Here is an 11,013-nt window from a genome sequence, read left to right as displayed (position 1 = left end):
TCAATCTGCTCATTGGCATGGGAGTTTCTAATCTCAAGCCAATTACTCTTAACTGTGATAACCAATCAGCATTACACATAGCTTAGAATCCAATGTTTCATGAAAGGACGAAACACATTGAGATTGATTGTCACTTTTCTCGTGACAAGGTGCTTGAAGGGCTTCTACAACTCTCCTACTTTCCTACACAGGAACAACTATCAAATGTGTTTACTAAGCCTTTGGCATCTGGTCAATTTCAGTTTCTTTTGTCCAAGATGGGTGTGCATGATTCTCATCCCCTTCCATCTTGAGGGGGGTTGTTAAGCTTAGTGTTCTAAGGAGTATTATATGCTTACCTTCATGCTGAGTCAGCTAGTCTACATGGCAGCTATTATAACAAACTCTCATATTGTGTGTTAGTAGCAGTAACAACCTATAGAAGGTTCTAGATTATTACTTCTTATGTATATATATTGTACCTTGTATTTCTGCTTTGATCATCAATAATAACAACTAAATTTCAGCTTCTAAACTCTAAATTTTGTCAATTTATGTCATATACAGCTAACAACAAACTATAAAGTTGGAAAATTTGTGAAATGTGTTTCATCACTGGCTCTCCATGCTGCAGTGGGGAGGCTGGACAGATCCTGACCAGGAAATTGATGCTTAGCTTAAAAGCCTCTACATTTGAATGAAAATTTTGTTGATGGGCTCAGAAGCATTCTATGCGACAATAGTTTGGATAAAGTAAGTCTTATAACTGTGGAATAGACATCTTTTTTCCCACTTCTCAATAATGAGAACAGGTGCTGATGTTGGTTCTGTTTTTCTCCCCACTAAAATAAAAGGAATTCATCGCAAAGGCTATAACTCTCCCCGGAGAAGGGGAGATCATGGATACGATGGAGGTTGCAGATCCTGATGTTGTTCATGCAGTCCGGACTTCCATAAAAAAGGAACTTGCGCGCGTTGCAGCTGAAGACTTGCTACGCACAGTATGACTTTCAATCATTTTGTGGTTTTGACTGTTCTTTCAGTTTGACTTTTTTTTAATGGAACTGAACTTCCGTTCATTGTTACAGGTCCTAGAAAACAAGATCTCTGAGTGCGCAATATGAGTTTAACCACCCTAATATGGCCAGATGGGCACTAAAGAACATTTCACTTGGTAAGTTTACTCACTATGTTTTTAATCTGATTTTAGATGTTATAGAACGGAAAGGAGGGACAGGATCGTGGTTGACGATCACGGGAGATGAAATCTTGTTTCATGTAGCTGACCCCATCATTGGTATTAAAGGGCTTCAATATTGTTGTTGTTGCTGTTGAGACTTTTCTAGATATGACATTATAGGTTGTCTTATTTATGGTGTTTGGTCATCACACTTAGATTACTCTAGATGCATTATCTTTTTTAAAGAGTTTCTACAAGGACCTTTTATAGATCGTTTCTTGTTATGCACCATAAAGACATAATTATGTTTTCCCGTAAATTTATTTAGGAGCAAATTCTTAGAAAACTATGTCTCCTCAGTTTGTGTTTGGTTTTGAGTTAAATCACATGAGAAAATCTTCTTTATGCTTCAACCTAATTACATAATCATAAGCCTCAATATAGGTACTAAACTTTGGTTTGTTGAATTTGGTTCCAAATTAAAGAACCAATGGTGTTAGAAATATTGCCATTTGGTAAATGTTGCAGTTTAAGGAGATGTGATCTTCAAGTCATTTTCCTAGCTACTCTTATCGTGTTAGAACTTAATAGCTAGTGGTTGAAACTTGTGTTATTGTACGTACTGCAGGTAGTTAGTATTCACTATAGTATTTCTTGTCGTTAACTAAATTATAATGTTTTAAATTGTAGGTGCATGGACTAAGTGGAGGAGATTAAATAAAATACGAACGTCTGACAAATCTCAACGACTTCGTAAACTTGGTTGTTGATGTAAATGGCGATCCAATCTGCGGTGTAATATTGTAAATATTGTTTTAGGAGAACAATAACTTAGTTTTGATGGTGTATTTGTCATTTGTTGTAAAAGCCATAATGTACATACCTGAAGTTTGCAACTTTTTGATGTCAATGGAATTCCCTAATTTATGTCCTATTGAGATTTATATGATAGGTTTACTTATTATGGTTATTATTATTATTAATTATCACCATATAAAAATATACATATTTCCATGAGAATTATAGCCGTTGTAATAGCCCTTTTTACATTGTTCAATGGACAGTTGCATTAGCCAGTCACCTAATTTGACGGTTTTTCATACCGTTGTAAAAGGTATATTTGCCGTTGTATTAGTAATTCACCTAATGCGACGGTTGAGGTATACCGTTGTAAAAGACCTCTTTGTCGTTGCATTAGACCTTATGCAACACCAGCAGATACAACGGTCCTTAACCGTTGTCCTAGGTCTGATGCAACGGTAAACATGCCTGATGCAACAGATTTAGCCGTTGCATTTGCTCTTAAATGTAGTAGTGACAATAGAGTTATTTGGATATGATACTTATAACTTCTATTGTTCGGTTGGTCTAATTGTCACAGGAAAGCAAATACGATTCTTTTTTTTTTACGAAAATGATAAAGGTCGCAACATGCGACCTTTAAGCCGTGTCACAATTATGACATGGCATGCTTATGTGTCATGATTTAAATTGGAAACTAAAATATTTAACTTTTTTAACCTATTATACATGTTTCAAAAAAAAGTAGGGAAATCTTAATATTCTAATTTGTTTCCTTTTTTATCTCGAATACCTTATTTACATTTTTTCATAGTAAAAATATTGTATTGATAGTAAAAATAATCTGATGACGCATACCCTACGTGGCGTCTATGTGTACCAATTAAATTCCGACACTTAAGATTGCGACAACTAAATATTGTCGCAACTTGCGACCTTTATCATCACACTTGGCCGGCGTTGGTTTTTTGAGATGCAAGGAGAAGATCTGATGTTATACGACTTTTTGAGATGCATGGAGACTTTGTGAATACAACTTTTTGTAAATGATACTTCGTAGTATTAATTTAACATAACTTAGTTACATCTTTTGGGTGTTGCTGATGGATGTAAAAAGAGATGCATATAAGTGCTTTGTATCTTTTGAAATATCAATGGTATTGAAACTTTTGATGAATTTTCTATACAGGTGTAAAATATTTTATGTAGACCTTTTTCACACAGGAACAATATAAAGAAAAAGAGACCTACGTTGGTCTCGAAACAACAAGGGCGATTGTTAAGTTGTCCTATTACATTGTATCTAAAAGGGCGAGTAAAATCGTTGTATTTGATGTACGATCTATAAAGGCAATTTTCACTTCCCTAATTGAATCAGTCAAAGGAGACGCGTTTAATCACCCTTTTAGGTACACAGTCTAAAATGGCTAGCAGAATCTCCATATTTGAAGTGCTCAAATGTGGCGACAGAAATCGCCTTTTTAGGTACAAAATCTAAAATGGCGAGTAAATTCGCCATCTTTGAGGTGCTCAAATGTGGCGACACAAATCGCCCTATTTGATCAATTACTACCAAGATGACTATTAGTCACCCTATTTGATCCATATCAAAGGAGGCGACAATTAATATCGCCCTCTTTGATCTACGGCGTCGGAGGTAATAGGTCGATCCTAAGGACGACAAAAAATCGCCCTCTTAGATCAAATAGGGAGATTTTTTTGACCAAAAATGGCGATAAAACTCGCCCGTTTATATGTGATTTGTTGTAATGAGATCTTGCAATCTCATTGGTTGGTTTAAGTTTAGATTAATTAATGAATTGATACTTTTATTCCTTAAATTCTATTGGCTCACAACCTTAACAATTGTTTTGTTTTCTTACAATTCCTTAGAAAAGTACAACAATTATGGTTAATCTTGTAATGTTTCTTTCTCCTTAATAATCGCAACAAATGGTAAACTGAAAAAACATCCAGGGACGGAGGAAGTATTACATACATCAGTAGTGACACATATCAGGAGGTGCAAAATTTTCTCGCCAATATCTACTTTTTTTGAATTTTTATTTTCTAGTATCCTTTTTATCTATCGTTTTGTTTATGCATGGAAACAAAAATTGTTTATAGATATGAAAATAGTACATGCCTCATAATAATAATTTGTTAACCTCTGATGTGACTGGTAAGCCCATCCCCAAGCTTCAAGCGGGTTCTACCCTCATTTTTTTTCTACCATCCACACTCACTCTCCAAGCAATTGTAGCAGAGGAAGTTTTAGTCCATATACTATATCACTAAAAAATAATCATTTTATAGAGATGAGGAATTTCGTCTCTATATAGTCCAAATCCGTCTCAAAATGATGCTTAGAGACGGATTTGAGACGAAAATAGGGCGTCACTATAGATGGCGTCTCAAAAAAATTTGAGACGGAATTCTCGCAAATCCGTTACATATTTGAGACGGAATTTTTGAAACTCCATGTAAAATTTCATCTCAATTTTAATTTAGAGACGAAAATTTAGTAACCCGTCTCAAGTTTGAGACGTTTATTGTATCCGTCTCAAAATCCATCTCTAATTGATGCATAATTTTGTAGTGTATGGGTTACAGTAGCCAATATAGCATATAATAATATTATTTTATTAAAAAATAAAAATAAATTAATTTCTTACTACTCCCTCCGTCCCTTAATACTCGCACCGCTTTCCTTTCCGGGCCGTCCCTTAATACTTGCACCGCTTCTATAAATGTAAGTCTTTATCAATATTATATTATTTCTCACACTTACCTACTACCCCACCTACACCCCTACTCCCTACAAAAAATCATTTAAAAATTCACACCCCACACTCACCACTCCCTACCCCTTACACATTTCCCACTAACTATATTAAAAAAATACCCCACTATCAACTAACACCTATTAAATTAATAAGTCAATTCAAATGTCTTAAACTCCGCAGCGGTCAAACCGGTGCGAGTATTAAGGGACGGGGGGAGTAGATAATAGCATATGACTGGGCAAGAGAAAGAGTGAATGGCTATGCATGACATGGCAAATAGAATACGTATATGGTTACGAATACATCAAGAATACAACTGCAATACAAAGTGATTTTCCCCTTCTTTTCTCCAATCTCCCTCATTTTCTTCACCGTGTTTTTCAAGCTCCCAAATCCTCCATTGCGTACTTCATATCCAGCTCAATTTCCCGCTCTCTATCAACCGATTCTCTATTATGATTCCGACAATCAATGTAACTTCAAAATGGGCTTAATTCTGATTTGGATTTTCGAGGCATAAATTGGGGAAGAACATCAACCCTAATTTCCTGGTATCGAAGATCTTATTAGAGGCGGTTTGGAGTACTATTCTATATAGAGGTATGTAATTTACTCTTAATTGAATCAAGAATATGGATTCGATTGAATGTAATTGTCAATTAATCTCAGTTCAAAGGTATAATGATCTCACAATCGTAATTGACAATGAATTCTGTGTTTTCTTTGATCTTAAGTCGAATTTAAGAGGTATGATGAAATGTGATGAATATCAGAGTATGATGAATTGTGAGTTGTCTTTCTGTTCTGTTCTCAAGTATTCAAATTAGTTTCTATTTACCATTTACAGAGTATGTAATGCAGCAAAATTCTTTCAGGTAACTTTCTGTTTACTTGACTGATTTGGGATTAATGAATAGGTAATTGAATAGTTGGTAACTTCAACATGACACAAAGGAAATATGTCAATGATTATGCACAATTAGAAAGCATGATACACAAATTTCTAACAATTTACTTGCCACATAAAGAATTGAGCGGGGAGCTTGTGCAAAGCTTACTTGCTCATCGAGATGATCAGAAAATGAACTTTGTATTTCAGAATCGAACATTTCAGAAGAAGATAGCTGCGGCTCCTGTGACAGAAACTGCAAAAAAATATCAATAAATTTCAAAGAAGTAGACTAAGGAAAGCAAAATTATGGTGGAGTAAATTCAAATTTCTCAAAAGATTGTGTTCCTTTGCTTTATTAAAACTAGTAAGCTAGTACTGTGATTATAAGGGTAAAGTGTCGAAAATGGAAGGGGGGATTCAAAAGAAACAAAAACCTTCCAGTGATAATTGGCGGTATAACAGCTTATCAACGAGCTTAGAACTGATGCATCTTGATGCAAAGGTCTCCAGAATGGTCTCTTGCACAGTATTCAATAGCTCAAAGTATGTCAACTTCAATTAACTCAAAATAGCTTGGATAAAACAATGTGTCATGACGCCACTCATGCCCTTTTTAGTAAAAGCCTGCATTCATAACAGAAATCAACTTGTAAGAAATAAAAAAGCCATTTTTAACGGAATTGATACTGTGTTCAAAATAAGAACAGTTTAATAGTACAAATATTGAAAGTTGGACTTCTATAGTGAATTGAAAATTTTGGAAAGAAAATCCTAAACAAACAATGCATTCGAGGGAAAATTGACATGTCTTATTGTCTATAGCAGAAGTTTATCAACATATCTTTTTTACTTCACAATAATGTCCACTCAAACTATCCTCTGAAAGACAGACCACTATAAACTTATCCACTTTCCAAGAAATGACTTATTTATTGTCTACCTGTAACCGAGAAATTAGACAGAGTTCCAGTCTAATGGAAATCATTAGCTATTTGGCAAAATGAATTTGCCCTCGAAGCATTTCCTTTAGCCTGAAGTTAAAATAGTTGAAGCAAAGCTAACATATAGTATAGTATAGATTCAGAATAACAGAATTCTCCACTTAGAAAGCATAGAGGGATAGGAATCAAGTGCTTTAAGCATGACCTGAAGTCGGGAAGATGTGATTCTTACCCTTTTAGATCATACAGGTACTCGACATCGAGGATGGTTCCACTATGACATGCATCAATGATTGCATGAAGTGTTACCCCCTTAATTAGAGGTTTTCCTGAAGTGTTTGGATTCAATTTTGTTAGATATTGTGAAACAAATGGAGGAAGTTTGTGAGTTTGCAGGAGGAACATTTCACCCAAATGAGCAGAAATCAGGTTGTATTTGTAAGTGGAATGCTACATTGGTTGACAGTGAGTTATTCATGTATACTAGTGAAGTATTAGATTTGGAGAGAGATGTTTGGAGAAAGATTTATTTGCCTGATGAAATGAGTGATGGGAAAGGAAATAGGATGTATTTGTTTGAATCATATGGTTGTTTGTCTGTGGTTCAGATTTCTGAGGCTTCCTTGGATGTATGGGTGATGGAGATGTTGAATATGTAAGATAAACCAACCAATGAATTCATGAACCCACTCTAAAGTGATCTTCTGCATAGATTTTCGACATGAAATGGGGTTTTTGTAGGGGTAGCCCTGTTTTCGATAGGATTATAGTTGTTTCAGCTGGTGTTATTGCCAATGTTATATTTGCTTTCATCATAATTTTTGTACAAATTGTATCTGTTGGTTTGCCTGTACAAGAAGCCTTTCCTGAGGTGCTTGTTCCTGATGTACGCCCTTTTTCGGCAGCATCACGAGATGGATTACTTCCTGGAGATGTGATTCTATCTGTTAATGGCCTTCAATTGCTCAAAACAGGCCAAAAAACAGTATTCGAAGTTGTTGATGTTATTAAAACCAGTCGCAATTATCGCAGTTGGGGCAGAAGTAGCGAGATCGAACATTGATGGACTTTACCAATTCGCAGCAGTGTTGAATATAAATTTAGCAGTGATCAATCTGTTACCATTGCCAGCATTAGATGGGGTACTTTGGCATTGATACTGATAGAGGCAGCTAGAGGAGGGAAGAAGCTTCCTATGGAATTGGAGCAGACGATTATGTCTTCGGGTATTACATTAGTTTTGTTTCTTTGGTTGTATCTTATAATTCGAGACACTCTAAACCTTGATTTTATCAAAGCTATATTGTGATGGGAATTGATGAAGTGAACCTTCAGTTCAGTTGTTTGAGGAATTGTATACTAAATGATCGAAATTACTTGTAGTTGAGCCTATGATTATATGGAAAAGAATGGCGGTTGTTCCATGAATTTGTTTATCAAAGCATCTGAAGATTGAGTATGAGTACATAGAATGAGTGTATAGTAAGCCAATGAAGAGTTAAGGCCTTTAAGTATCCCCTGTTCTATTGTTACAAATGAAATCAATGTTGTAACAAGTACTGAATTTATGTTGTACATGTATTTATTTGTCGTACCAATTGTATCGAGCAAATTAGAATACTTTGAATATGGCACAGGCCATTGGAGACCTCAAAAGTTATATTTCATACTTTGTGTATAGAAAGACTTCATTGATTTAAACTAGTATCTCTGTGGTTATTGATATTTTCATTGTTGTTCAGAAAGTTTTACTTGATACATAGAAAGCCTTGATATAAACACAGCTAACACAGCAAGTAGTGAGAATTCAAGAGAAGAAGAATATAGAAAAATAGTAAACAGAGGCATAAAAATCCTTAATCCTTAATCCCGCTTACAAGAAACAATATTGATTCCTCGTCTTACAAAAATTGAATATTGATTCCACAAAAACGGTCTAAACATAACAAATCGTATGATTTTGAATAATAGACACACAAGCTAAATAATAAATAGATTCAGTTTTTTTCGTAAAAAATAACTTACTGGAAACCACAAAAACACTGTTGTAAATTATTTCATCCATATTTCTGTTATTATATATAGTTAAATAATGTGATTTTGAATAATCAATATATACAAGCTAAATAATAATAGATTCAAATTTGTTTGTTTCATGGAAAAAACAACTCACTAGAAAGCCCCAAAACCCGATAGTACAAGGTTTCAACCATATTCATGTTATTATATAGAGTTAAATATCATTTATATAATAAATAGAAATTTCTATTTTCTTATAAAGCGATAAATTTTAAATCATGTACAACTATTTGTTTCACAATGAAAATATTATTTCAGAACTAATATTGTAATATGTTCCAATATAAAGGAACAGTAATAACAATACTAATATATGAGTTTGGAGATCAATTCGAATAATTGAAAGCTTGTATTTTCACACTTACAAGAAACCATATTGGTTCCTCGTGTTAAATAATATGTAAATGCATAGATTTCACAAGAACGATTTAAACTTAACAAATCATATGATTTTGAATAATAGATACACAAGCTAAATAATAAATAGATTCAGTTTTTTTCGTAAAAAATAACTTACTGGAAACCACAAACACACTGTTGTAAATTAATTAAATCCATATTTCTGTTATTATATATAGTTAAATATATAATTTTGAATAATAGATATATACAAGCTAAATAATAATAGATTCAAGTTTGTTTATTTCATGAAAAAAACAACTCACTAGAAAGCCCAAAAACCCAATAGTACAAGGTTTCAACCATATTCATGTTATTATATAGAGTTAAATATCATTTATGTAATAATAGAAATTTCTATTTTCGTATAAAGAGATAAATTTTAAATCATGTGCAACTATTTGTTTCTCAACGAAAATATTATTTCAGAACTAATATTGTAATATGTTCCACTCTAAAGGAATAGTAATAACAATACTAATATACTATGAGTTTGGAGAACTATTCAATTTGAATAATTGAAAGCTTATATTTTCACACTTACAATAAACCATATTGGTTCCTCGTGCTAAATCATATGTAAATGCATAGAATCCACAAGAATGGTTTAAACTTAACAAATCATATGATTTGAATAATAGATACACAAGCTAAATAATAAATAGATTTAGTTTTTTTCGTAAAAAATAACTTACTGAAAACCACAAAAATACTGTTGTAAATGATTTCATCCATATTCCTGTTATTATATATAGTTAAATAATATGATTTTGAATAATCAATATATACAAGCTAAATAATAATAGATTCAAATTTGTTTATTTCATGGAAAAAATAACTCACTAGGAAGCCCAAAAACCCGATAGTACAATATTAATTTCAACCATATTCATGTTATTATATAGAGTTAAATATCATTTATATAATAAATAGAAATTTCTATTTTCTTATAAAGAGATAAATTTTAAATCATGTGAAACTATTTGTTTCTCAACGAAAATATTATTTCAGAACTAATATTGTAATATGTTCCACTATAAAGGAATAGTAATAACAATACTAATATATGAGTTTGAAGAACTATTCAATTCGAATAATTGAAAGCTTGTATTTTCACACTTACAATAAACCATATTGGTTCCTCGTGTTAAATAATATGTAAATGCATAGATTCCACAAGAACGGTTTAAACTTAACAAATCATATGATTTTGAATAATAGATACACAAGCTAAATAATAAATAGATTCAATTTTTTGCATAAAAATTAACTTACTGGAAACCATAAAAACCCTGTTGTAAATGATTTCATCCATATTTCTGTTATAATATATAGTTAAATAATATGATTTTTAATAGTAGATATATACAAGCTAAATAATAATAGATTCAAATTTGTTTATTTCATGGAAAAAACAACTCACTAGAAAGCCCAAAAACCCGATAGTACAAGGTTTCAACCATATTCAGGTTGTTATATAGAGTTAAATATCATTTATATATTAAATAGAAATTTTATTTTCTGAAATAACAGAGATAAAGTTTAAATCATGTGCAACTTCGTGTTTCTTCACGAAAGGATTCTTTCCATACTAGTATTGGAATGATGTTATACTTTAAAGGAATAGTAAGAAAAATACCAACATACGATTTTGATATAATACTAATATATGAGGGGAACTTTCCATTCAATTCTATAAAGTGAATATTAGTATAGAATAGATTTGACTCCTCGTATTTCATGTTATATAAATGGATTTCAAAAGAAAGGTCGAAATACAAATCACATGAGTTTGAATAATAGAAAAACATGCTTAATAACAATGAAGTGGATTAAAGTTTCTTCTAGTAAAAAACATCTTACTGCATGGATTTCATTTCTGTTTGTTCTTTATTTAAACCCTGTTTATTTCATTATACGTAGTTATCTATCCTATATAGAGTAAATTGACACTCT

At 32.5% G+C, this 11,013-nt stretch overlaps 2 long non-coding RNA genes across 2 annotated transcripts; both read left to right on the top strand.

Moving 5' to 3' along the window:
- The first annotated feature begins 555 nt into the window (after nucleotides 1-555).
- Nucleotides 556-2,085, top strand: LOC110804303 (uncharacterized). The gene is made up of 4 exons (XR_002537682.2): nucleotides 556-732; nucleotides 834-980; nucleotides 1,068-1,153; nucleotides 1,850-2,085. It is a non-coding gene; the product is annotated as an uncharacterized lncRNA (long non-coding RNA).
- A 2,849-nt stretch (nucleotides 2,086-4,934) lies between these two features.
- LOC110804299 (uncharacterized) lies at nucleotides 4,935-8,007 on the top strand. Its single transcript, XR_008918746.1, has 2 exons — nucleotides 4,935-5,346; nucleotides 7,485-8,007. It is a non-coding gene; the product is annotated as an uncharacterized lncRNA (long non-coding RNA).
- Nucleotides 8,008-11,013: the final 3,006 nt, after the last annotated feature.

Source organism: Spinacia oleracea, chromosome 4, assembly GCF_020520425.1.
Source record: "Spinacia oleracea cultivar Varoflay chromosome 4, BTI_SOV_V1, whole genome shotgun sequence".
NCBI classification, from domain to species: domain Eukaryota; kingdom Viridiplantae; phylum Streptophyta; class Magnoliopsida; order Caryophyllales; family Amaranthaceae; genus Spinacia; species Spinacia oleracea.
This window is presented reverse-complemented; position numbering and strand designations above follow the sequence as displayed.